General features: G+C 35.9%; 1 protein-coding gene across 4 annotated transcripts in view; it reads left to right on the top strand.

Annotated features, from left to right (window-relative positions):
- Positions 1-27107, top strand: part of CDH18 (cadherin 18) — a 526050-nt gene that overhangs the window by 11569 nt on the left and 487374 nt on the right. For all 4 annotated transcript variants that reach the window (XR_006221469.1, XM_042997273.1, XM_042997280.1 and 1 more), the window contains exon 2: positions 1336-1411. The gene's annotated coding sequence lies outside the window, so the exon portion shown is untranslated. The remainder of the gene's footprint in view (positions 1-1335; positions 1412-27107) is intronic.

Below are 27107 nucleotides of genomic sequence, written 5' to 3' on the forward strand. Positions count from 1 at the left end.
TTTGCTCCTGACTGAACATTTACAATACTGTTTGAAATCACTCAGGAAGTTGTAGTTATATGCCTCACTCAGTCAATAGTAAAACCACCATCTGAGTTACATACACAGATTCTATTATAACAAAGGAGGAAACAATGGAAAGGATACAAGAAACTTCTGTTACCTTTGTTATTTTTAATTTTCTTTCATCTATGTAACATTCTGGGGTATAAGTTAAATAAGTTAGTCTTTTGATAGACTTGAAAGGTCTATTCTCCAGAAGTAAGATGCATATATAGTACCCTTGTAATTTATTGGTAATAATGATTAATATTAAAATGGTAATTTTATGATAATTTAGAAAATTTTCATTACGTTTACTGAAGATTTCACAGATTGTATGTGTGTGTATGCTCTATTTATATGTATAAAACTAAAACATTGAAGAAATGAAACTATTTCTTAGAGCATCTCAAAACACTTCTAGGTAGACTAATGTTAAGTAATCATTAATGAGAAATAGATGAATGTTAATTATGCAAATATTTGACAACATTTGGTGTACATTTTATGCTAACAGGGAAGATGGCTGATATTAATCCATCCTTCCCCAAAGAGAGAAAACAAGTTCAACTGCATTATGGCCTGATGCTTACAACCCTCTTTTAAGTCCAACTGGTCCAGTGACTTTTCTTTCGAGACAACAATATGAAAACCAGAAGCAATATTTTAAGCCATAAATGTTAAACCAAACTCCCCCATGAGAGGGAATTTGAATTGTGTAGCATAGCCCAGCACCCAATACTGTTTCAACCTCAGCACTTACTGCCCCTTATTGCCGGGGGGAAACTCTCCACAGAACTCCCTTCACTCCTGTGTAAACTGGAGGAAACACTCTCTCCCTCAGTAGTGCTCGGAGATCCAATTAATCAATGTAGGTAATGGCATCCAGCAGTGGAAGTGATGCGTAAGAAGTTCTTAATAAATGTTATATCCTTTCCCACCGAACTTTCTTTTTCATGACCACATGTTTTAAACAAACAACCATTACTAACACTGAGAAAAATAAGATTCTGTGCATATTATATTTTATTCAGACGTTTTCCTCATTCGGTATCATATTAACCAAACTAAAAGTCTTCTGTGCATGTTATGTGGATGCTAGGGAGTTAATCTATGTATTTGAACGTATAATCCAGTGATATATAAAAAGCATACATAGTCATTTCTGTATAAAAGCAACTTGAGATAACTGGTATTATTTTATAAACAATCTTTTTTGGTGATCCTAATATTAAGGTCCAACTTCTGTTATGTAAAGCTGTTAGCTAGAACTTTCTTTTGTATTTTCAATAGACAGTGTTGACCTTCTTCCTAATGTTGACCTGCCATTCACAGCTGCGAAGTCGTGTTCAGCACAGCACAGTTTAAGGTAACTATGGCTTTCTAAGAAGGGTTCCAAGCTAGACAATAAGGCATTTATATTTTGCTACCTGTTGAGAAACTGGAATTGCTAGGCTTAAATACATGTAGAGGCAAGTAATATATATTATTTAGATAGGTTTTATATTAAATAAATATTTTCTAACTACAGCTTATAGGCTTGGTATATACATTACTTAGAAACTTCACAAAAATCCTGTGAGAAAGATATTATCAATTTTGTTTGGTTGGTTTATATTTGAGGAAACTAAAGACTAAATAATTCACCAAGGGTCACATAGCAACTAATCTGTAAAGTCATCACTTGACCAAAGGTCATATCTGCCTGTCCACAAACTCCCTCCCAAACTCCCATACAACAAGCTTCTTCAATATGTTCTCCTGGTAGAGAAAGGCAACCTGTTCTAAGAATAAGCCGGGTCAGGTTACCAACATGAAGCAAAACTAAATTAGCTAAGAAGGAATGGTATACAAGTATATTTAATTTTTGTAAGAGATAGAATAGGAAACCCAGTATTTTTTTTTAATTTTTTTAATATTTGTTTATTTCTGAGACAGAGAGAGAGAGAGAGCGAGCATGAGTGGGGGAGGGGCAGAGAGAGAGGGAGACACAGAATCAGAAGAAGTCTCCAGGCTTTGAGCTGTCAGCACAGAGCCCAACGCAGGGTTCAAACTCACAAACCATGAGATCATGACCTGAGCCAAAGTTGGTCGCTCAACCGACTGAGCCACCCAGGCGCCCCAAGGAAAACCAGTAATGTTTCAGACTATTTTAGTCTCTAACACCCTTTTATGAGAGAAATGGTTCAAAATAAGTTTTTGTTTTTGTTTTTTTTAATTTTTAATGCTTATTATTTTGAGAGAGAGAGAGAGCAAGCGAGTGAGCACTGGAGGGGCGGAGAGAGAGGGAGACACAGAATCTGAAGCAGGCTCCAGGCTCTGAGCTGTTGCAACAGACTCAGACGCAAGGCTTGAACTCACAGACTGCAAGATCATGAACTAAGCCAAAGTCAGACACTTAACTGAGTGAGCCACCCGAGTAACCTCAAATGACTTTTATCAAACTTGGTAGTTGGTGGATACTTAATAGGACATCTTTTAAAGCGGAATTTATCACTTTGGAAAAGGGACCAAGTGCTAAATGCATAGTCATGGAAGGAGTATGTAAAGAAAAGGAGTGTGTAAAACACGGATATGACATTAAAAAAAAAAAAAGGAATTTGTTGAGTAGCTGCCTTAGAAAACAGAATTGAACATTATAATTTTGAATTGCTCCTAACAACAGAAAACGTCTGAAATGACAGAAGAAAAATGAAGCTTAGGACACGAAGACTGATTAAGAGAAAAGAATAGTAGTTAAAAATGACCTGTGCCTTCACCACCCATTATTCTGTTGAAAGGAAATAAAAGTCCTATTTGGAAAACACAGACTGGTGAGGTTTGGCCAAAGACAAAAGTAAAATGCTGATTCGCTTTTGCTAATTAACTAAATGACTGAAATGTGGCCATTTTCACGCCTACTAGTTTGAAAGTATCTGAATCCATCTTACGTGTTTATATCCACATTCCCTGAATGCAAACATGACCAGTTAAGTATAAAAATAGAACAGAGAAGTTGGAAATATTTCAACATATGTACTATTCTTAGGTTTTCCTATGGATCCTAGAAAACATCTGTATACTTTACATGAATTTATATGAATTTTCTACATCTCGCAGAAACCTGCAACATTCCACAAGACAAGATAAAATAAGACAAGACATAGCTTCCGTCCCTTAGCTTATAGCCAAGTGGGAATATAGCCCACAAACAAATACTTATGGTGTTGTAGGTCTGTGCTTTCATTTAGGAAAGAAGGCAGATTTCTTCAATGCAGTGTAAAGGGAATGTCCATCACTGCCTTGGAGGGAAGGAAGATTTACAAAGTAAAGCTCTTTTGAGCTAGATCTTGTTAAGTAGAAAACTGAGCAGAAAAGAGTGACAGGCTACTCTGGGCAGAGGGCAAGAAATGTACAAAGGCACGAAACAAACAAACAAAAAAAATGGTCCAGACAGGTGATTAGTTCAGAACTACTGGAGTGAGATCAGGGAAATTGTTAGTAAATAAACAACAATATTGAAGACCATCCAAGTTGGGTCGGGGTGTTGCTATATCCTCATTTGTTTTCAAGACATTGGCTCCCTCTAATACTCAAAACCACTGCCTGAATCTGGACGTGAACCTAGAGTAATCGCTTCTAGGTGTTCTACATGGCTTGAGTCCCACCACTTTTCACTCTATGTCCCTTCCTACTCATAGAAATAATATATCCATCACTGTTCAAGCTCCTTCAATGACTTAAACCACATGTACAACACAATTTAAACCTTTAGTAAAGCTGAAGAGAATCTTCTTCAGCTGCTTATCACCTCATTATGTGCACATATAAAGCCAACTTTTTAGTCGTTCCTAATGACTTACCATTCTCCAACTTTTTCGTTCTCGTATGTATTACATATTCTCATATCTTTACAAAAGTCTGTAAGTTCGTTCTTTCTTTCTTTCTTTCTTTCTTTCTTTCTTTCTTTCTTTCTTTCTTTCGTTCTTTCTCTACAATGGGGTTACATGGTGACCAGGACAACGCATTCTCATGGTTCAGAACCTTGCTGAAATACCATTTGATCTTTGAAGAGTTTCCTCACCTCTTCCTTTGTTAACCTCATGTTACCCCTTTCAGGTTTCCAGGGACATTTTACAAAACATCATTATATCATCGCAGCTCACTTTTCCTATTAGTTACTTTACAGAGCATTTAGTTTAAATGCTTTGATAGCCAGAAGGTATATATTATTTCTTAAAATAAGCCTAGAAGAATACTAAGCAAAATTGAATTCCAAAGGAAGGTTTTAAAGCAAATAAATGGTATATAAAGAAAGATTAATAAGAAAGCTTGGATATCAGTCTTTATACAATGGTTAATTTAAGATATTTTGGCAAAGAAATCATAGTTTCCCGATGAGATCGGAGTTTTAAAATATAATTTTGTTTACGGTATGTGATGGATATCGTGAACCTGTATGTTCAACATTCACCCCGAATAATTCCTCTTCTTGTATCGCCTTCCTCTGAAAAGCAAAAACTGCATTTCCCAGATTTGGTTGCATCAAGAGATCCAGGGGGAAGTTAAGTTGATCTTGTCAGTGCGCCAATAGCAAGATGCACAGACTTGTGTTCGTTAGAGGGACCGAGCATTTCGTTGACTTAGATCACAGACAGTATGATCGTGCAGTGCTTTGCTGTCCTGATCAGAGCTGATCCTGCTCCTTTGGTGACCCAGTTTGGTGGCGTAGTTTTGGAGATCTTCATGGAAGCTCAGACTTTAAAGCACCATTGAAGATTCTGGGAGCTATCTGTACCACTTACTAAATCCCTTTCTTCCTTAGGTAGAATGGATTTATTTATTTATTTTTTATAACTGAGAACATCAGCCAGTGAAAAATGTAAACAAGTAACAGCAGAAGACAAAGGGTCCAACAAGTACCGTTATTTACCGTTGAGATATGGTGGGGGCCGTGCAGCGCAAAGCTGAGGACTATGAATATTAGACTGTGGGAATCCATTGAAGTCGTCTTTGAAATAAAGATATGACTAAAAACTGATTGACCGTGGAAGGAGGATGTCAAAGAAGATGTCAGAGCAGAATGATGTCATCGACATAGAAAGGAATTTCAAGAGGGAGCAGGTATTTGGGGCGAAGCTTTAGTATATTTTAAAGTAAAAAAAAAAAAGTGTAGCCATTATTCAACGTAGATTCTGTGGAAAAAAACTGATATTTCTACAAGGGTTAAAATGGATCCTTTTCCTACCTGATGTAAACTTATCAACACCAAATATTACAAGGTCTGTGAAAGATGCTGGAAGTTAATGATTTTATACACTTGAGTAGAAATACAGACATTGAAAAATCAAGTCAATTATATATGCATGACATTTTTGCCTTTCTACTTTCATAACAGCCTTGCATAGAATGCTCTTACATCCATAAACTATACAAAATATATGAAACCTTTGGAATCCTTTGATTTTTATACCTAATTTTCATTCTTTAATTTTTTTTTTCCTTTCAGGATTTGTGTAAATTGTATAACTCTTTCCTAAGTGAAAATTTATTTTTAAACTGTAAAATCATTTTAAGGAAAATATTTCGAGGGCTACCTACTTGACCCCTAAGGTTAAAAGTGTGGATCTTGTTAAAATATGTGGCAAATAATGTCTTTTTGTATCTGTCCTATGCTTGTTGCCAAATATTGTATGTTTATTTAAGCCTTGATGACTCTTTTATATTATTTTTAGGGTCCCCTCAAGATCAGATGGCAATGTAATTCATCTAAACATTGGAGTAAAAACAGATTCAGTTTTATTAGATTTTACAGAATCAATATATTTCATAATCCTTATGTTGGAAAATTCGCTCCCAGGTCTCACCTGCTATTTTCTTATTATAAAACTATTTTCATTGAATCATTTCACTAAAATGAGCACTTGAAAAACGTGATGTAGCAACAGAGAAACAACAGGTCTTTGCTAACTATGAATTGAATGGAGTAGTTGATATCCAGGGTGTTTCATAGTGTTTAAGTCATAAAAAAAAAGGTTTTCAGTGAAACACAGATTACCAGCGGGCAGTGGAGGAAGATGTGGATAATAAGAAGAGATTAATAGTTGCCTTGTGATTACTCCTTTGCAAACATAAAAAGTGAATTGCCTTGTGATATCCCTAAAGTGATTATTTTCTGGGGATAAAATCCCCTTAGCCACACTGTTTTTATTAAGCAAGTATTTATCAACTGCTGCGTGTATGACTTCAGCGTATTGGAGAAAAAAAAAATGTGTATCTGTTGCCAAATTCCTGTGAGTAATAGTTTGTAATTCTCCACTGTTCTCATTCAGTGAAAATACTTAGAGCCATAAAAGAGCACACGCATTCTGTATTACTATATGTAAACTATTCATTCAGAAGTGAACCCTCTGTCAATTTTAAACAAACATGCCTTAACTTTAGCTACTCTGTTTTGTGCTCCAAATGACATTATCATTCTTATTTTGTTGTCTAGATACAAATCAGCACAATATTCATTGCTTGTTTAGTGATGTTTTCTTGGTGCTTATAGCCATGAAAATACCAAGGCATTGTTTAACTTTGCAAGTTTATTAGCAACGTCCTGCTTTCAGATAACTCACTTAGCGGTCTTCTATCTAACATCCAGACGCTTTATTTTTGCCTGATCTAAATGGTTCAGTTGCTCATTTTCCTTCCATGGAAGGAAACTCTTCTTCTCACTTTCATTGTTTTATTAATTGTACCTATAACCTTAAAATATTACTTTAGGAAACCTATATAAAAATAACTAATGTACCATAAATATCTCATCACTTTTATTTTCTTAAGCTCCTTCACACCCAAATATTAGAAATTCTTTATGATACAGAATGTCTCACTTCACGTACATGAACTTTTTATCATATCTACTCATAAGCAAAGCTCAATAAGCAAAAAAAAAATATCTAAGTGGCAATGCTTTTCATGTTCATTCTATTCTGGGCAGCAGAATCTTATGTCAAGAAGTAATACCATGGAGCCTAAAAGCTATCTATTTATATTGTATATTAGGCCTCACTTCACTTAAAATTATCCTTGTGTCTCTAGACTTTTCCTGGATCTGAGTCCACATCTGTATAATATGTGCCCAACAGGAGAGGAGTTAAGTGCACAGGCTCTGTATCTAGAACCCCTGAATTGGCCCTTTGGGCCCCCCTCTGGGTGACATTGGCAAGTTAACCTCCCAGCAGTTAGGACCAGCCATGAACAAAAGGGTAACAAGAATACCTTCCTCATCTTGTTATTAGATTCAAATGGTAAATACTCTAAAGTGTTTACTAATATTCTGACAAATACTAAGCCCCCATAAGTCTCTCTTAAGCAACTCTTAAGTCTCTGTGTAATTGAAAAACTTGGTTTTCCACCTGCCGTGTTGAGAAAAACCCACTTCTTTCCTACTGTGTCTTTCTTTCACCTGAGTATCTCCTTCACTACTTGCAAAAACACTTCACTACTGACACTCTTGGTTACCAAATGTGTGGCGGTTATTTTCCCATAGAAAACAATTGTCTGCAACATCACCTGGGTGTCCTACAACTGAATTCTACCCACAGCTAGTGTCAGATTGTCTGGGCTACGCCCCAGTCCCATAAGACCTACCCCTCCCGATGCCAAACACAAGTAGTAAGGTCCCACGTTACCCACAACTTCTTTTCAATTTGGCTACACATTGGAGGTTCTCCCCTCAGGTTTGATTAATTTGCGGGAGTGGCTCACAAAACCCAGAGGAACATTTAACTTACCTTTATCAGTTTATTAAAAGATACGAAGAAGGATACAGGTGAACAGCCAGCTAAAGAGATACATAGGGCAATGTCTGGGAGGGGCCCAAGTGCAGAAGCTTCGGTCCCCATGGAATTGGAGTCTATCACCTTCTGGATACGTAGATGTGCTAACAAACTTGGAAGCTCCGAGTCCCATATTACTGGGATTTTTATGGAGGCTTCCTCCTGCAGGCATGATCAGCAACTAAATCCAAGTCTAGCCTCTCTCCCCTTTCTCGGTGATGAGGAGTGGCGCTGAAAATCCCAAGCTCCTAATCTTGGCTTGGTTTTTCCAGTGGCCAGCCCCATTCAGGAGTCTGCTTAGCCACCTCAATAAAACAGAAGTTGTTCCCCCAGCAGTCTTGTCAGTTAGGGATTTATAAGGATTTTAGGAGCCCTGTGTCAGGGACGGGGTCAAAGACAAATACTACAATAGGTGCTCCTAGTGTTCTTATCACTTAGGAAATTACAAGGGTTTAGGAACTCTGTGCCAGAAACCAGGGAAGTGGAAAGATCAATATATGTATTTTCTATGCACGCTCTCTTCCCCTACCCTAAATCATTCTCTCTCACCTTAGATTTTCTTTTTCTCTAATTTTTTCAATGTTTATGTATTTTTGAGAGAGAGAGAGAAAGAGAGAGAGCAAGCTGGGGAGGGGCAGAGAGTGAGAGAGAGAGGAAGACACAGAATCCAAAGCAGGCTCCAGGCTCTGAGCTGTCAGCACAGAGTCCAACGTGGGGCTCAAACTCACAAGAAGTGAGATCATGACCTGAGTGGAAGCCGGAGGCTTAATCCATTGAGCCACCCAGGCACCCCTCACCTTAGATTACAGCCTTGTTTTAAAATCTTGTTGAGAATGTTGAAATAATAGGATCTATAGAGACCTATGCACTCGTTTACCATAGGTATTCCTAAATAACCAGCCCTTAAGGATAAGGCATGGGGTCTAGTTCTGGTTCACTAAGGGGAGTGATAAATCTTAACAGCGTACTTAAGAGAAGAATTTCTATCTACTTGCTTTCCTATTCTGCTCTGTTTTTCCTTTCTTATTTTTTTATACTTTATTTATTTTGAGAGAGAGGGTGAGCAGGGGAGGGGCAGTGAGAAAGGGAGAAAGAGCCAAGCAGGCTCCATGCTCTCCGTGCAGAACCCGATGCAGGTCTCCATCTCAAGAACCATGAGATCATGACCTGAGCCCAAATCAAGAGTGGGGCACTTAACTGACTGAGCCACCCAGGAGCCCCCTGCTCTGTTTTTCTTATTTTCACTATAAGACCTACCTAGAGATGTCCACTTCTTGCTTTCAGACCCAAGAAACTAAGACTTTTTTTTTTTTTTTTGCTTATCCACTTTTCCAAACTAATTCTCTTAAATATGGTGTCTTTCCTAATCTGTTTCTATAGAAAGAACTCATCCTTATATGCCGCCTCCGTTGGTGACCGTTAATGTGACACCACAATATTCTCTTTAGAGTTGCCAGACGACTAATGCAGCCACTCAAACATGTATGTGTTATCGGAAGTTTAGTAATTTTTTTAAGTGTAAAGGAAATTTTAATTTTATATTATGTGGGTTTTGCAAATATTATGTTTTTGTAACATTTTTTTCTTTTTACAAATGAAAATTCATCTTTTAATACCTTTTAATGGTTTTGAAATTGCTTTGTTGAAACGTTAGTCTAATATTATTCATTAAAATTGCATTTCTTTCCTCAGTGGCAAAAGAAAGGGAAATGGGAAATATAACCAAAAATAGCAATTTTGAATTTTTGTGTTTTGTTCCCCTAGAAATGACAATGTCCTTATAAAGAGAATTTAGAGAGGACTTGTATTTCTTTCCCAGGTTGGCAATGTAAAGGCTTGAATTTAAAAGAAAGAAAGGAAAAGAAAAGGAAAAAAAGAAAGGTTACTCTTGATTAGCCAAAGCCAGTTTTTCAAGGAAAATAACTTCCTTAAGTATTTGAGTTTTTTCAGTGCATATTTAGTCCTTCAGAAATACATTGTTTGGAATATTAGTTGATATTTTAAGTGATGCTGTTAATTAGGAGAAAAAATCTTCAATTGTTTCTCCAAGGAATTTTGAAAATGTGTTTTGAAATTCTTGACAAGGTGGATGGTTATCTTTTGACATTGCCAGTTACTTAAAAAGGGAACATGAGACATGAAAAGGAAAAAAAAAATCAAATGAAAGACATTACTATTTAAAAATGTACATTTATAATCATAATTATTGATGTTTTCTCTTGTAGGCAATTTGAATGTGACTTGGAAATTATAAACTGGTCCCTGGGCCATGGCATATAGAGACAAGCCTATATTCATACACAAGTAGAACTCATGAATTAAAGTAGAAGCCTGCAACCAACCCATGCCCAGAAATTTAGAAAAAGTCAAACACAAAATTAATCTCTTACATTCCTCCTGGTACAGAGTCTAGATAATATACCATTCACTTAAAATTGGACCATGAAAATCTGTCTACATCTCTTTGCATGTCTGTTAAAACCAGCACTCAGACTGTAAATACATAGTGTTGAGTTTTGTTGATGCAAAGATTTTTTTTTTTGAGGATCTCAGATGAACAAGTAAAGTTCAGTACCTTCTCTTTCTACTTTTACTGCTGATTGTCCTTCCACATTTCTGTCAAGACCCACAATCCCTTGATTTAATTCTGTCCTCTCTTAGCTGCACTTCCTAAGGACAGAAGACCTCATTTGTCTATAATTTCATTCAATCTTATGAATACCAACTTTACACCCTTGTCTTTTTACCACATCATGCAGTCCAGATACCTACATGTTGATTAGTCAAAGTATTTACCATTCTGCTGGTGGAACACAGACTCATTATCTCCAATGCATACTGGGAAAACTCAATAATCCCTGGCAACCTTTCATGATTTCCCTATTCAGCTGTTACATCATAATTCAGTTCTCCTGTTCTCTGTAAGAGAGTGGTAACTGATATGTAAATATTCTCAGATCCAACTCAGTAGGTGCACAACAATGAACATTCACATACTAGTTAACATTTTAAAGTGATATATTAATTTAAATATGCTCACTTTTCTTTTCCATGTGTATAAACATGGAACTGATCTTTTTCTCTTTTCCTAGATCCAACACTCTGATAGTTGACCAGGCTTTTGCTGCGATTCTAATACACGACTGTCTGTATCTCTGAGATATAACTATGCTCCTGATCCTTAGTACATGCTGTTTTTACTCCCATGTCCTTCCGATGGGTGGTCTATGTCCAATCACTGTAACATCTGAGAGAGCTTGATTTCTCTCATATCCAGTTCAGGGCACAGAGTAAATATTGGGTCACACTTTTTTGTCATTTTGGGACCTATGAGAAACTTAGGGAAGCCAGCCTATTGTCTCACAGCTAAAGATGGCCTATCTCCAATTCTGAGCCAGAGTTTGTAATCAACATGAACTGCAAATCTATAATTCACGAAGATTCTAGGAGATACTATCATAAGCCCAGGTTCATCCCACTAACGTCCCCAGCATGCTTCCTCCTGTTGATTCTTTTGTTCCAGTACATTTCTTTTCCTTTCATTTTATCTCTGACTCTGTAGAAATCCATTGCTCCACTGTCCACTCTAGAAGAATGTGTGTGTCCTGGGTTGCTGAGGGATAATCTCTACCTGAAAAGAGAATGTCAGAGCTTGGACAAATCTCTCTCCTAACCAAATGGTCAGCAGTTTAGCAAGTCACTATCATCAGAAACTTTTCTTGTTGTCAAGAAAACAAATACAATGCACACTTGCCTCCCTCCACCTGCCTCATCGGTGCTAATCTGGAAATAGTACTTTCTGAAACTGAGGCTCCCACTTTGTGGATTCACACTTCTACCCCACTTCCCTATCCACAACATTGTTAATCCTGTCTAGTGTTAGAGAAAAAAAAAATGACTGTAATAAGATCGTCTTGCTAAAGATTCATGACTGTTTCTTAATTTCTTATGCTTAGCCTTTGGCTTTATTTATTTATTTTTTTTAAGCTTTGACTTTTTAACTTCATGTGCAAGTAAGTAACTGTATCTTTTGCTTTCTTCCTACACAGCCAAAACTTAGATCTAGTTGTTTGCTTTGGAAAGTTTTGGCTGTCTCATGCCTCCATTACGTGATTATCTCTTGTCCACCCTTCAGGTATCAACACATTACATCTTCTCTGGGGAGATTTTTCCATTCCTCTCAGACTGGATTTGATGCCTTTTCTGGAAGAGTTCTTATCCTGACTTCATCAGATCATACAAAACTTATCACACTGACAGCATTAAACCTCTACCTTCTGTTTCTCTCTTCTCCAGTAGGCCATAAGATGGCTTGTGAGCAGAGGCTGTGGATTTTTCTTCCTTCTAAAATCATAGGCAGGACTTAGCACAGAGCCTTCACTTATCAACATTTTGAAATGCAGTTGAATATTAACTGTTGGACTTGACTGCCCTCATTGAATTTGAAAGTATGGTAGTCCTATGCTTCCCTGGAATATTTGGAGAACCCCTACTCTGATCTTCTCTAAGTATCAGAGAAATGCTGTGAATATTCTGTCCTTGGCATTTTCATACCACCATATTCTCTAAAATGACACATTAAGCAGCAGGGTATCTGTTGACTTAAATAAGTAATCTAAAAATATTTTGGATCTCACCATAAACAACTTTTCTAACTCTTCACAGCATTTGGGGAAAAGCACATCACAAATACAGTTGGCTGCATAAAACAAAGTGACAGTCTAATTTTAGTTCTCAAAATACAGATATAAAAGTAGTTACAAAGGAAATTTTGGGTTCCCCAAAGGTTTGGTTTTAAAAATAGTTTGATAGGTGTAAATTTAAATGTGCATGTTGTATCCTGAGGCTTGTTTGCAACGTCTATGTTGAAATGTGTAACTCTAAATTGAGGAAATGATGAAACAGAAGCCTTCACTATTTTATATGGCTGGTATCTCCAAATAAAATTCATCATGATATTAGCCAATAAATATAAATAAACAGAATCAGATATCAAGAGGCCTTGAATATAATCTTTTTCTTCCTTAACATCTTGGACAATAAAAGGTTCACAGACTTTCTAAATTGGTTAGTCATCAATCGAATAAGTCCTATTTTGTTTTAAAGGTTTATTTCATTTTGAGAGAGAGAGAGAGAGCGAGAGAGCATGAGAGAGGCAGAGAGAGAGGGAGATACAGAATCCAAAACATCCTAAACAGGCTCCGGGCTCTGAGCTGTCAGCACAGCGCCCGACATAGGGCTTGAACCCACGAACCATGAGATCATGACCTGAGTAGAAGTTGGAGGCTTAAGCAACTGAGCCACTCAAGTGCCCTGAATAAGTCTTATTTTTGAGCTATGATGGAGAACTTATCAGGGTCACAACCATCAGCCCATTTCCTTAGAATACCAGTGACAGCCCAGTGGGATGGGAACCCAGTGACAACATTCCTCGTGTGGAACATGGACCCTAGTGACCATAGTCTACAGCATTTGAACTATCAACTGGTTGATGGCCTTTGCAGTAGGAAGCAGTAGCATTACTTCACACATTGTAAGCAAGTTCATATGTGTATAACTACAGGATCATATGTAAAGATTGATATGTAAAAGTTGACAAATTGTTTTTCCTTTTTAGATACACTTATAAAAATAATAACTTATTAGTAGCAAATACTTATAAAGTTCTAGTATCATTCCCAAATGATTCTATTCACAAGGAATCTTTATTGGAAAACTACTAAGGGCACTGAGAATTGGTGGTCATTTTGGGGAATGAAAAAAAAAAAAAAACAACCTTCACCTAGGCATTGACTGAGGTAGAGGCGGTGATCTGTGTTGATTCTTCAGTATTTATTGTTTCCACAGAATAGTAAACCTCAACTCCAAAGCACTTCCAAAGAATAAAATTGGAGAAGGTACAACAAACAGTATATTTTTGATGAGTTTGCTCATGGGTTCCTATTTTTAAATGACATTGGTTCCAGTGACTTTATTTTAAATTTGCATGATCTCCAGACTTTTCAGTAATTTAAAATGAGTTCTAACCTTCACTGTATCTGTTTAGGGAAGACAAGTCTTAACTTCTAACAATAAAAAGCAGAATTTGAATAATGCTGGAAGTCTCTTTCAAGCTAGTTTTTTCTTCAAGTGTGGAATGTGTTTTAAACATTGGAATATCATCACATATATATGAATGTCTCAAACATACAGTCAAACATCACAGTGATTCGCAATTATTTTTCTTTTAAGGCATTTCTTCACTGACATAGACAAGAAATCTAGAGTATAGTTACATAGGACACACTTATTAGACTAGAGGACATTTCCTACAATGCACAGAAATATTTATCATGTTGACATTGTCTTAATAAAGTGTTTACTCAAGTATCTTTAATAAGTAATAGAAAATTAATTATAGATATTATTATATGACAGTACATGAATGGGAAGTTCAGAAGTCATTTTAGTCTCCCTGGGAAGCTTCTTGATGTGTCCTCCAAGTAAGAGAATGAAACAAAGTCTCATTTTATTTTGCCTGTTCTTCTGGGATCTAAATCGATGACTACAGAGGAGTTTTGTGATATCATTACAAAGCAGCAAAAGGAATTTGCTTCAGGGAGAGTGCTTTAGTGACAAGCATGGAAATGGTTATATAAGAACCCTACAAATTTGACTCTTCTGGTATCATGCCCAATTTTGATCTCTCCTAGTCCAAACAAGACATTTTATGATGCTTACTGTACTTTTGCTTATGTTCTCCTTTCTAGACTAAAATGACCTCTCCAACTTCTTTTCATAAAAAAAAATTCTCCTTATCCTTTCTATCCCCACTTTTCTTTGAAATCATTTTAGATTCCATTATTAAGAACTAAACACTCTGTCAGTATAGGTAGACATATTCCTTTTTAGAACACATAAACTATTATAAATATCTTCTTAACTCTCAGTGTCCTTATACCATTTCAGATTAAACAATAATTAAATAACCATGCTTAGTCTTGAATGTCAAAGCAAGGACTTCCCTCTTTATTTTAAAGCAGTTGAATGAATCAAAGGGGGTTAATAAGGTAATCAATAAACATCAGGTTTATATTTGAAATCACTCTAATGTAGTGAGTAGAATAGTTTGTATAGGAATAACGGTCAATGTGCAGAGACCAGTTAAGAAATTATTTCTGTAATTTTGGGAAGAGATGATGTTAAATTGGACGAGAAGCATGATGGCTGAGATGGAAGGCAGTGAAAGGAATTGGAATGCTATTTGTAGGGCAAAATGATGGTATGTGATAACACACTAGATGTATGTGTGGTAAGGGAGGATGAGATGAGTTGGTAATAAAAGGTGATCCATTGAGTTCATGAAATGTGTGATTGCCTCAATAATAGAACCTCTCATTGAAATAGGAAATTGTAGGGAGAAGGCCAGAGTTGGGGGATGAGATCATTATCTCATTCTACATAATGCTAACTAGAATGCTAACTTTCTAGAATGCTAGCATTCTAGAATGCTAACTTCGTGGCATCTTAAAAATCCAATGAAATGTTCAAACAGCAGTTGTATATACAGGTCAAAGCAGAGGCATTGGCTAGAGATATGTATGGGAGAGTCATCCCTGGAAAGAAATTGGGTGAAGCCCAGTCTCTGACAAGATTGCCTAGGTTTGAGTACCAACCAAGAAACAAAGGAAATAGTCATGAGTAATTGCAACACTCAAACATGGGGAAGAGCAAGCTTGCAAAGGAGTTTGAGAAGGTGCAATCAGAGAGATGGGAGTAAAAATAGAAAAGCACTTTGTCTCGAAAAGTAAGAAAATAATGGTTGTGTGAAAGCCTAGTTGGCACTACTGAAAATTCAGATGAGGATTAAAATATGTCCTTTGGAATGATCTAGTACTCTTTGTGAAGAAATTAGTATGGTGGAATGAGGGCAAGAGAAGCCAGATAAAAATGATCTAAGGAGATGGTAGAAAGGTTAAGAAAAATAATATACGACTTTTCAAAATGTGTGGTAAATGGAGGATAGAGAATATTCTATCATTATCCATGCAAGTTCTTTGGGGGTCAGTTGATACATCTGCCAAGAAGAGGAAAAAATAAGTTTATACTTTGTTAGTTAAAATTCATTATTAATATGATGGACCAATAGTGTAAAAAAACAAACATAAAGAGATAGAATAGTTCTAATCCAGAAAAATAAAGTTGCAGCCATCCCAAATTTATTAAATTTGTAAATACTTTATCTTTGAAAATGGGGTATTATCAACCATGGAAACTGTGAGAGAGAGAGAGAGAGAGAGAGAGAGAGAGAGAGAGAGAGAATCAGTTATTAGCATTGTCCATCCATAAAGGAGTTGTCTTGGCCAGGTGTTACTATATTTTGGAGAAACATGAATTATCTTAGTTTGATGCAATTAAAAATGTGAATGATATTAACTACTCGTGCCCCCTTTTTGTTCTTATAAAGCTATCTTTTCATAACAATTTGACTTCTTACTCTGCTTCAACTGAGTAAGAATAGATTCTTGTGTGAACTTGCAATTTTGGTCTCCATAGTACTTGGGGTTTTCTATATACATTAACCCATCTCTATTCTGATTTCATATATCATTCTTGTGATCTTGGTTAATGGCAATTTTGTCTTGAGAAATGGGCCTGTTCTTAGTTGATAATGGAATCAGATTTCTAAATACATAGATGTAAGAACTGATTCCAGAACCCAGCTAGTAAATGGAGGTGTAGCCCTCCAGGAGAGCAGATGGGAAGAAACTATGACATAGAGTCCTCTACATTTAACATCCCTTATTGGATATGAGGTGTCCTTTATTTCCATTTTCACATTTCCAAGTCTGCAACTCATGTATCATTTTAAGTACTTTGTGGACAGATAGCATTTATTTTCTAGAGCACCTAGCAAATTGCTGTAGACATATTGACTACTGAAAATAAAATAAAAAATTTAAGTGTTTGTATAATTTTATTGATATGAATTTGGGCATAGGCAGGGTGTTATTTGCTTGGCAGCCAACTTTGTATTTAGTAGGCATTATCCATTAAGTTACTGAATTCTCTTGTGCTGGAAATTAAAACCCTGAGGGGCAGGATATTGTTGTAAATATGATAGACTTTCAAAATCTTGGGCTTTAATGGGTAGATATTAGCTAAAAATGAAAAAGTTCTGTGCTGTAGTTGGATTCTTTAGTGGAATTAACATTCATGTGAAGCATGGTTGTTATATACCCTCAAAGAACAGATTGCCCATAACATGCTCTGTTTGTGATGGGATATTAAAGACCAGCTCTCATAATTTTTCACTCCACATTTATAGATTTGTTTCTGCTGACAGAATACTGGAAATGTAATTAAATGTTTAGTTTAATTAAAATGGAAAATAAAGCCTTGTTCTCAGAAATCCACACAGCCCCCAAAAATAGCAAACATGAGTGATTATGTATCTCAAAAGAGTGTATGCTGATTTTCTACTTGTATATATTTTTATAATGCTCACATACAATTATACTTGTATATTACATAATCTGCAAAGCAAACTGTGCTTTGTCATCACAAAAAAGTATATCCAGAATAAATAGGATGTGTAGAATAATATTACATATATGAAAATTGGCCAAGTTTTGATTATCATATTGATGGAATGTGTTATGTATTGAGAAACTCACAAAAGATGTATCTACAGTAGGGGTCAGCTTTTTTTTGTTTGTTTGTAAAGTACCACATAGTAAATGTTTTTGGCTTTCTCAGCCATATGGTCTCTTGTCAAACTACTGTATTGCTATAGCATGAAGGCAGCCATAGAATGTAATCAAGTGGGTATGCCTATGTTCCAGTAAATCTTTATTTATGGACACAGAAATTTGAATTCCATGTAATCACATTTCATTAAACAATAACCACTTAAAAATGTCAAAAACAAAAACAAAAAATTCTAGGCTCACATTTCATACAAAAATTGGCATAATTTGTCCTTCACTCTTTGGTCTACACACATGCAAATGCATGTACTTACATATACACACACACACACACACACACCACTATTTACAGTAAGGTGTTTCACTTCACACTATTCGTTACACCTCTTGATTTCACCTTCTCCTCTCCTCTGCATTGTGCATTCTGGTCTATCCATTTTGCTTTTTGTTTGTTTTCCTCTCCCATGAACACTCACTTGATCATTTCCACATTTTGAGACACGCCTAAAAATTTCTCCCACATTCAAAAATTTTTAGAAACATTTTACTGTAAACTTTACTCAGCATTTTAAGTGCTAATATTTCATAACATCATTTACTTAAATAGGTCGTACATAGATCAGCTTATTACTATGTTTTTATGGAAACTTGTCTAAATTAACACTCTGATCTTAAATATTTATGGTATGCATTTTCAATATGTATCAGATTAGAATCAGTATGTATTTTTTATTACAAATGGTTAGTCAGTTGACCTTCTATAGTTAACCGAATATTGCACCTTCCCTTTTCCAATTTTCTTTAATTTTTTGTTTGTTTGCATTCCCACCAGCAGTGCAAAAGGGTTCCTCTTTCTCCTCACCACCATCTACCATGGCCTAAGTTGTTAATTTTAGGATTCTGCCCCGTGTGAGGAAGATACTTGTTGTCTGATGAGGACAAAATAGTTATTTTATGGTTATTTTTATTTTGTAAACGGATTTCTTATGAGGTCACTCACTGAAAGAAAAAAAAAAACTGTAGAGAAGAAAAGAGACAAGTGTAGAACTGGTCACCTCAGAAAATTAAAAAAAAAAATAGAGATGGGAAGCCCAATACAGTTACTAGGAAAAGCCATTGTCCATTTGAAGTCTGTTTTAAAGACAGAATAATTTATAGAATAGTATGTTATTTCTCTAGAAATTTAAAACTGTAATAGAAAATCCTTATTTTAATGCTCCACCCATGACCCTCCAATGCACAGCCACATACTGTTATTTATATATGTTGTAATTTTCACAAAAATTTGCAGGTTCACATGACTTTTACAGTCTTGTGGTAGATTTTCAACTTTCTAAACAAAAAAAAATTGTTTGACTTTAAAAAAAAAAGGTGTTAACACACACTCATCTTTCTTTCCACATCCTAATGTACGGTTGTTCTAACTGATTTCAATCAGACAAAATCAGTCAAAATTTGGGAAAGGCAATACTGATCATGCCCTAAAATAATTGAGTAACCTCATGATAATGAATTCCAATGCAAATTGTGATGGCTTCCCAGGAAACACACCCAACAAGTGAATTGCTTCCTTTTGCTTGGGTTCCTTTTATGATTTTCACTCTGTTTCACTCATTGTTGTGCTCTATAGGCTCTGTGATTGGCAAACCAATCGCGTTTATCTTTGGGTTCTGATTTTGTTCTCTGGAACTCTAAAATAGAGAAAGTCTGTATCTTCCCTGAACAGATTGTGGATAGCAGCAGATTCCCTACTTTTGTCCTGCTTTTCACCTTTCAGAGTAGATGATCTCAACAGCACTGAATGTCAACAAATGAACCCTGTTGCTATCAGCTGATATCAGACCCTGATTTTCCTTTGCAATGCATTCTCTTCTGTTTTGCAGTCACTTCTAACTTTGTAACATTTAGGAAGAATGCCATTTATATGCATATATTTTGGTAAAATCATAACAGTAACTGAGAGGTTGTGTCTATGTTTATAACTTTTATCTACTGGGTATACATTGCATTCCAGATCCTATAATAGGTGAATTATATAAATTATCTCCAATGTATGTAATCACTGTAACTTTTCTTCCAGAAGATGCTATTATACCATCAAAAGATGAGAAAACTGAGAGCCAGTGTCCATCAACGTCAACATACTGAATAAGTGTCCATGCCAGAATTTGACCCAAGTTGGTCTCCATCTAAAATCTAAGCTTTTGTGTTCAAGTCCCTTGAGGGAAAAAAAAAAAATAATGGCACAAGGATTTTGCAGTAAAGAACTCAATTACATAATGCATTCACTGAAGTTCTAAGGGAAATTCAGAAAATGGTTGATTAAATGGGATCAAGGCCGTTTTAACACAGAAATTGTATCATTGGATTTCCTTTATGTGCAGAGTAAAATTCAAAATATTGTAGACAGGTACTAGAAAGATTTAAGGGTGTTTAGAAAGGAGAAATTCTAGACTGAAGAATGTGTTGAGAAAATCATCAATGTCAATGATGACTGTTTAGCGGTGATGGTCAGAACATATGGTTAGGGGTACTATGTGTAAAATGCCAACTATAATATATGAATATTGCCAGTTGGAGGAATCTTTAGAGAGGCAAAGGACAATGGCAGTTCCTTTGTGGCAATGACTTGAGGCCTACATTTATGTGTCAGTCGGACTGCAGTATTCTGATAATAACTTAACCCTACCTACAGTTTAATCTTGCCACTCTAAGGGCCAGACGCAGAGCAGGGCAATAAATATAAAGACTGATTTTTTTTTTTTCTCTGCTTTCCTGCCCTGTTGTGTAATCCCCAGAGTCTGTGACAGCCAAAAAGGGCTGGGCTTATAATGGGAAAGTGCTTTAGGGAAACTCTTTTGGCACATCACAATCGACATGCACTTAAAAATAAAAATAAAAATGAATAAGAATATAAAGCATCCCGAGATATGGGTAAATTAAATTCCTTTTCATCTAACCAATCTTCGTAGAGTCCCAAATTAACACTGGCAATATGAAATTTATTTTAGACTCACTTTCTAGACAATACTTTAGAGACACTGTTCTCTTTGTAGCTTGTTCTGTTCTTTAGAGGGATTGATGGCCTCTATAAATTTTTCTGAGTTAAAAATAATCAGGTTTTATGTGATGACCCAAGTTTTCTTTCAAGGTAGCAACATAAATAACCTTTAATATACAGCAGCTACCCTTACGTTGTATGCTCAAACACATTCAGCGTAAGGGAAGGTGATGGAGTTCACATTTCAAATTCTTGCTTTCAAGACAGTCTTTAATTTCCATTATAAATAATTACACATGTTTACTAACCTGGAAATCCTTCTGTAAAGAAATTGTGAATAAGCAAGGAAACGGTAAAATATAGCTAATCACATATCTTCAGATGAAGATCAGGCTTTTCATGCGTTAACCTAGAAAGTATGAGATCTCATTTGATGATTTTTGCATGCTGTAGAATAAGTAAATCTCTACTAAGAGTTCATTTTATCCATGTTCAGGCTTTTTTTATATAGTAACCAATCTTCGAGTTTCTACATTTTTACACTGTCTTTGCAAATATTAGAAAAGTTTTGTTTACGAACCTGTAATATAAAGTTCAATTGACTAAAACGCCACCCCTTTTGAATCATATCAGCTTAAGATTTAATAGTGTTTCCTGATTAGCTTTTCTGACTTCCCTCTCCCCTCCTTTCCCATCCCTTCCCCTCTCTCTGTTACATTACCTAGTATGTCCTCATCATTGATCCTGTAGAAACTTTTCTCTCGTCCTTTAGGGGCTTATATCATTAGTATTCTTGTGGAGATGACTCATAAAATTGTGCTTCCCACTTCAAAACCCTATCCCAAGCTGCAGTCTCATATTATCAGGTGACTCTTGTAGATCTCCTCATAATGTCTGGTTAACACCTCAACATGGGCATATTCCAACTTAAATATATTTCCCAACCGGATATTACTATTTTCTTCCCTTTGATGGTGCCATTTTTTCCCCAAAATAATACTTGGCAACTCTGATTCATTCTTACCTGCATTTTGTTATGATAAATCTAAATATTTCTCTAAATATCGCCAAATATGTGTACCTTTATTTTTCTATTCTCATGCCAAGTTAAAGGCATTTATTATAACTGTCTAGATTTTAACTATTAAATTTGCCACAGTTTTTTCACTCTGCAAGTCAGCATGCAGAAAGTCCTTCCTCATGTTGGGCTCCGTTTCTGATGCCTCTTCTCCTACACCTAAAATGCAAAAACTACTAAAATTCCTCCTCCTTTTACTCCTTCGCTGTATAGTTTGGTAGATCACAGTGACATGAGAGTTAAGCACTCATGTTAACTGACAAGTCATTTCACCTACATGATTAGCAAAAACTCTGGCAATAATTGATGATAAAATATGGTACACTATATGAAGATAGAAGAACTCGAGATAGAGCTCAATGGATGACATGAGGATTATCCCTCAAGGGGAGTTGAACCTAATTTATTGGATTGGTGATAGTAGTGAGTAGCGCTCTTCATGAGTCTGCACAAGGCCCCATATTCAGAAAGGTCCCATGCTTAAATTGGTGCCATCAATTCAATTAAGCTTATCCTTAATTTTTGAGCAAGAGTCCCCATACTTTTATTTTTCACCCTTCATCCAATTATGAGCTTGTCCTGGTGGCGAAGACAAGAAAGATATCAAGGCTAATGCCATCATTTTGTTCAGACCAGTGTGTGCGTGAGTCTGCGTGTGTGTGTGTGTGTACACACTTTATCAACTCCATTCTCCCTCCTCATCTCAGATGAAGTGCTATTGGAAGTAATTTATCTATTTCATTTTTAAAATTTGTTTGTTTGTTTGTTTATTTGTTTAACACTTAAGTCAGGGAGCGGGACAGAGGGAAAGAGAGAATTGTAAGCAGTCTCCATGCTCAGCCCAGAGCCTGACACGAGGCTCACTCCCACGACCCCGGGATCACGACCTGAGCCGAAATCAAGAGTTGGACGCTCAACCAGCTAAGTCACTCAGGCACCCCATCAATTTCTTAATATGTGAGAAACACTGTCCTTATATAACTTACAGAATTTATGGTGTTGCAGTGCATTTTAGTGATTTCTTTCTAGTTTTGTGGTGGTTGTTATTTTAGTTTAAAGCCACAGAGTATCTCCCCTACTTTTTCTTTATATCTCTCAATGGAAGTTAGAAGTGTGCTTTCTATATGGTAATTTTTGTACATTTTCTGTAAAAAATCTGTTCCTGTATACCTGTATACTTATACATGTGCATCCATGTATATTTATTTATATGTATATGTAAATGTATTATATATACATATAATGACTGTATATAAGGTTTTAAACGTACATAAGGTTATAAGCTTATATAACACACACACAACATTTTTTTACTAAATATAAGAAAGAAGAATAGGAACTTCTGTTGAACTCCATTTCCAAAACATCTTCTGATTGAGCATTAGAACAATTTATATTATAAGTCCCTATTTGCAGTAGCACACTAGAAGAATGGATATGGACAGAAAATTATGAGAGAAAAAAAAACAAGGAAACCATCAATACACATTCTAGTATTCACATGAAGAGAAATTAAAATGATGAGATAATTTCTTAGCTACCGAATAAGCAAACGGAAAAAGAATTTTTTTTTCAAGTTTGTTTTTGGTTTTTTGTTGTTGTTTCTGTTTGTTTTTTGTCTTGTTTTTTGCTTTTTTTGTTTTTTTGTTTTTTGTTTTTGTTTTTTTGTTTTTTTTTTGAGAGAGAGAGAGAGAGAGAAAGCCAGCAAATGGGGATGGGGCCAAGACAGAAAGATAGATAGAATCCACTGTCCATACATGGCTCGATCTGGGGCTTGAATCCATGAACTTTGAGATCACGACCTGAGTCAAAATCAAGAGTCAAACATTTAACCAACTGAGCCAACCAGGTGCCCTGAAATGTTCTTTTTCAGGAGTAGTGAGGGACCAATTAATATTTTGCTCTCCTCTAAAGGTGTTAAAAAGTAAAAAGATAATTTATGTGTTTTAAGAAATGGTCATATATTTTGCTTAGTAGTTGCACTATCAGGATTCTATCCTGTATCCAGTAGTCAGAAATACGGGTACAGATTTAGAAAAATAGATGTTCATAGAAGCATTATTTATAATATCAAAAAGTTAAAAACAACCTTAACATTCAATGATAGGAAAAAGATTAAAGTATTTGCATATATGCTAGGATTATTTTTTGAAAATGTTAGATAAGTGCTTTGAATTACAGAGAATATCTTATATTAAAATTTAAGGTGATATGTGTATCAGTTTTCAAAGTGTCTTGTAAGATATTCCTAGGGAAAGCATTAATAACAGGAAGTTTAAAAGTCACTGTTATACTACTATTCCCTCTGGGATGGTCACAAATGTACATTAGCAAATTGAATATAGTTCTCAAAATGATTTCATCAACTTAGAGTTGATTAATTGAACATGAATTAAATAACCCTTGTTTCTATAAACTGAGGTTTAGAGACATTTTAGACTTTTATTTCTCTCAGGTGTGCAATATAATATTTATTTCATGGTTAAGAATCTTAGAATGCTTCAGGGTAATCAAAATGTAAATTTTTCTTAGGTAGTAGCAAAAAAGGTAAATAGAGGTAGATATAGAGATAGATATAGATATCGGTAAATAGAGACAGATATGCACTGAGTGAGTGCTATCCTCACAACATGTCAAGGAAGCTATATTTTCAATATTAATAAAAAGCTTCCAGGTTAGAGTTTGTGATTTGCCTTTTTCTGCTATAAAATGGAGCATAGGTAGCAAATATAATTTATTTAATGAGTGCTTACTGAGCGCTTGAAATTTGGATTCAACTAACCTTTATTCAAAGCCTTTTATATGCCAAGGACTGCTCTAGACACTTTTGTGTGTGTAAAACTCTTCAGGGACCGAGAGAGCTTTGTAACATGAGTGTGTTTGCCCACATTACAAGTCAGGCACCATACACAGGGAGTAAAACAACCTTGTTAAGCAACTTTTATTTAAATAGGAATGGTGGACATAGAGCTTGACCCTAGGTAGGCTTGTTTACATTATACCAAACTGCTTTTAGACAAACAATGTTCCTGGTGTTTATTAGCTTGCATTCAATTGGGAGACTGATAAGAAAAAAAAATGACAAAGGAAGCAGGTTTGTATACAAGTAACTGTGTGCCTAATAGTTTTCTAAGCATGTTATCTAGTTCGACACACTTAATCCTCCTAGTAAGCAAAGAGATAGGTAATATTATACGCACAGTTTTCTGAAGAAGAAACAAAGCACATATAATTATATAACTTTCCAAGTTCCAATTATATAACTTTCCAACTTTCCAGAATCTGTGTTTTTAACTACTGTGCCATGTTGCCTCTGACTATAACACAATTTGTTAAAACAAGATATTATCAGAGGCTTAAAAGTATTTTATGGCGTAAAAAAAATATCAGGGGCTGCATTTTATGGCCTGAAAAAATGTACGAACTGTTGAGGCAAGGTGCTTTCTCAGAAGAGATGATCTTTGTTCTGACCCCTGAAGGGTAGATAAGGCATGGGGCTACAGGGAAAGAAAGGATGGTGATCATCCCAAGGGTGAGGGAGACAGACGTGGAGTTAGAAATGATATTAGCAGTGTTAATAAATATATCCTGATGTGGCTAACAAAAATAGACATCAATTGAAAAGAAACAGAATTAGCTATAGCCCTCTGAAAATTCAATATTCCAGGTACATTCTCAATATTTTAGAGGCGTGAAATCACTGCCATCCATATTTCGATGCTTTACTTTTATTCAGCATGCCTGTTTACATTGTTGATGTCTATATCACATAACCGAGTTATACAGAAACTATTGTCAGTAGAAGCCTCTCAGCCTTATTTACAAGTTTTGGTCCAAAGCCTTATCTTTGCTACCATGTATTTACTACTCATACTTTTGTTCCCAGCTGTAGTATGTATTTTTTGTGAAATGTGAGTTAACTTTCTCAAGACCCTAAAAAGGTATTTCACGTTCTCTATCCAAATATACTGGCTTTTTGTAATGTATGAAATTTCTCTGGATGGCGTTGGTTTCCATAGAGTTGATAGAAGTAGTAATTGGAAGAAATTCGTGTCAGAGCTTTGCAGCTTACCACTAGAGACCCTCTTCCAGCCAAGCACCACTACACTTCTAAACACGTGAGACAGATGCCTAACCAATTGCTACACCAAATAATTGTATCAAAACGTCTCCATGTGGGCTGTAATGAAATCTTGCAAGATATAATGATGGCAGATAGAAAGATCATGTCATATACGTCTCCCCTAATTATAGTCTACTGTGTCTGTCACAGGAAGCAGTGGGGTTATGCTGACGTGACTTTTATATGAATGTTATACCGACTAAAGTGATCCCGCTATTTTTTTCTCTTACTGATTTGCTAATCTCTTTAATAAATCACCTTCTATCTTTGCCAGATTCCACCTTTAGTTCAATGATTTCTAATTTATAGACTCTATATTTAATCAAGTTGCAAAAGTTGGGAAATGTTCATCTGTAGTCTTAGTGTACTGTTTTATTCTCATCAAACCTGCAAAGTTTACTGAGATTATTTCAGATTCTTTTTTTTTTTTTTTTTTTTTTTTTTTTAATTCTGGTATGAGGGCACCTGGGTGGCTCAGTCAGTTAAGCGTCTGACTCCTGGTTTCAGCTCAGGTCATGATCTCACAGTTTGTGGGATTGGGCCCCACGTTGGGCTCTGTGATGGCAGCCGGGAGCCTGCTTGGGTTTCTCCCTCTCCCTCTCTCTGTGCCCCTCTCCTGATCATGCTCTCTCTCTCTCTCTCTCCCTCCCCCCCAAAAATAAAAACATTAAAAATTAGAAATTCTGTTATGTACTTTGTGTAATTTTTGTCCAAAAATCAATCTTGGGAAACTAGGGTCCATTAGTAAATTTTCACTTATCTGGGAACCAGTCTCCTCATTCTGTCATTTACAGTGCAATAGTTATCTATATAAATCAAACTATATACATAGAAATTCAGGGGTTCGGGACCCCTGGGTAGCTCAGTCAGTTGAATGTCTGGCACTTTATTTCTGTTCAGGTCGTCATCTCCCATTTGGTGAGTTAGAGCCCCGCATGGGGCTCCTTGCTGATAATGCAGAGCCTGCTTGGGATTCTCTCCCTCTCTCTCTCCATCTCTCTCTCTCTCTCTCTCTCTCTCTCTCTCTCTCTCTCAAAATAAATAAAAAAAGAAATTGAGGAGTTTTACTTTTTCTTGTCAATTAACAATTCTGTTCTGTTAGATCTAAACAAGCTTATTGGTTTTTGATATTTTACATGGACTGAAAAAATTCTTGGGTTTTTTTTTTTTAATTTTTTTAATGTTTATTTTTGAGAGAGAGAGAGAGAGAGAGAGAGATCAGGGTAGGGACAGAGAGAGAGGGAGACACATAATTGGAAGTAGGCTCTAGGCTCTGAGCTGTCAGTACAGAGCCTGATGCAGGGCTTGAACTCACAAGCCTTTGAGCTGTGAGATCATGACCTGAGAGGAAGTCGGCTGCTCACCC

The sequence above is a fragment of the Panthera tigris genome, chromosome A1 (genome assembly GCF_018350195.1).
Source record: "Panthera tigris isolate Pti1 chromosome A1, P.tigris_Pti1_mat1.1, whole genome shotgun sequence".
Taxonomy (NCBI): Eukaryota; Metazoa; Chordata; class Mammalia; order Carnivora; family Felidae; genus Panthera; species Panthera tigris.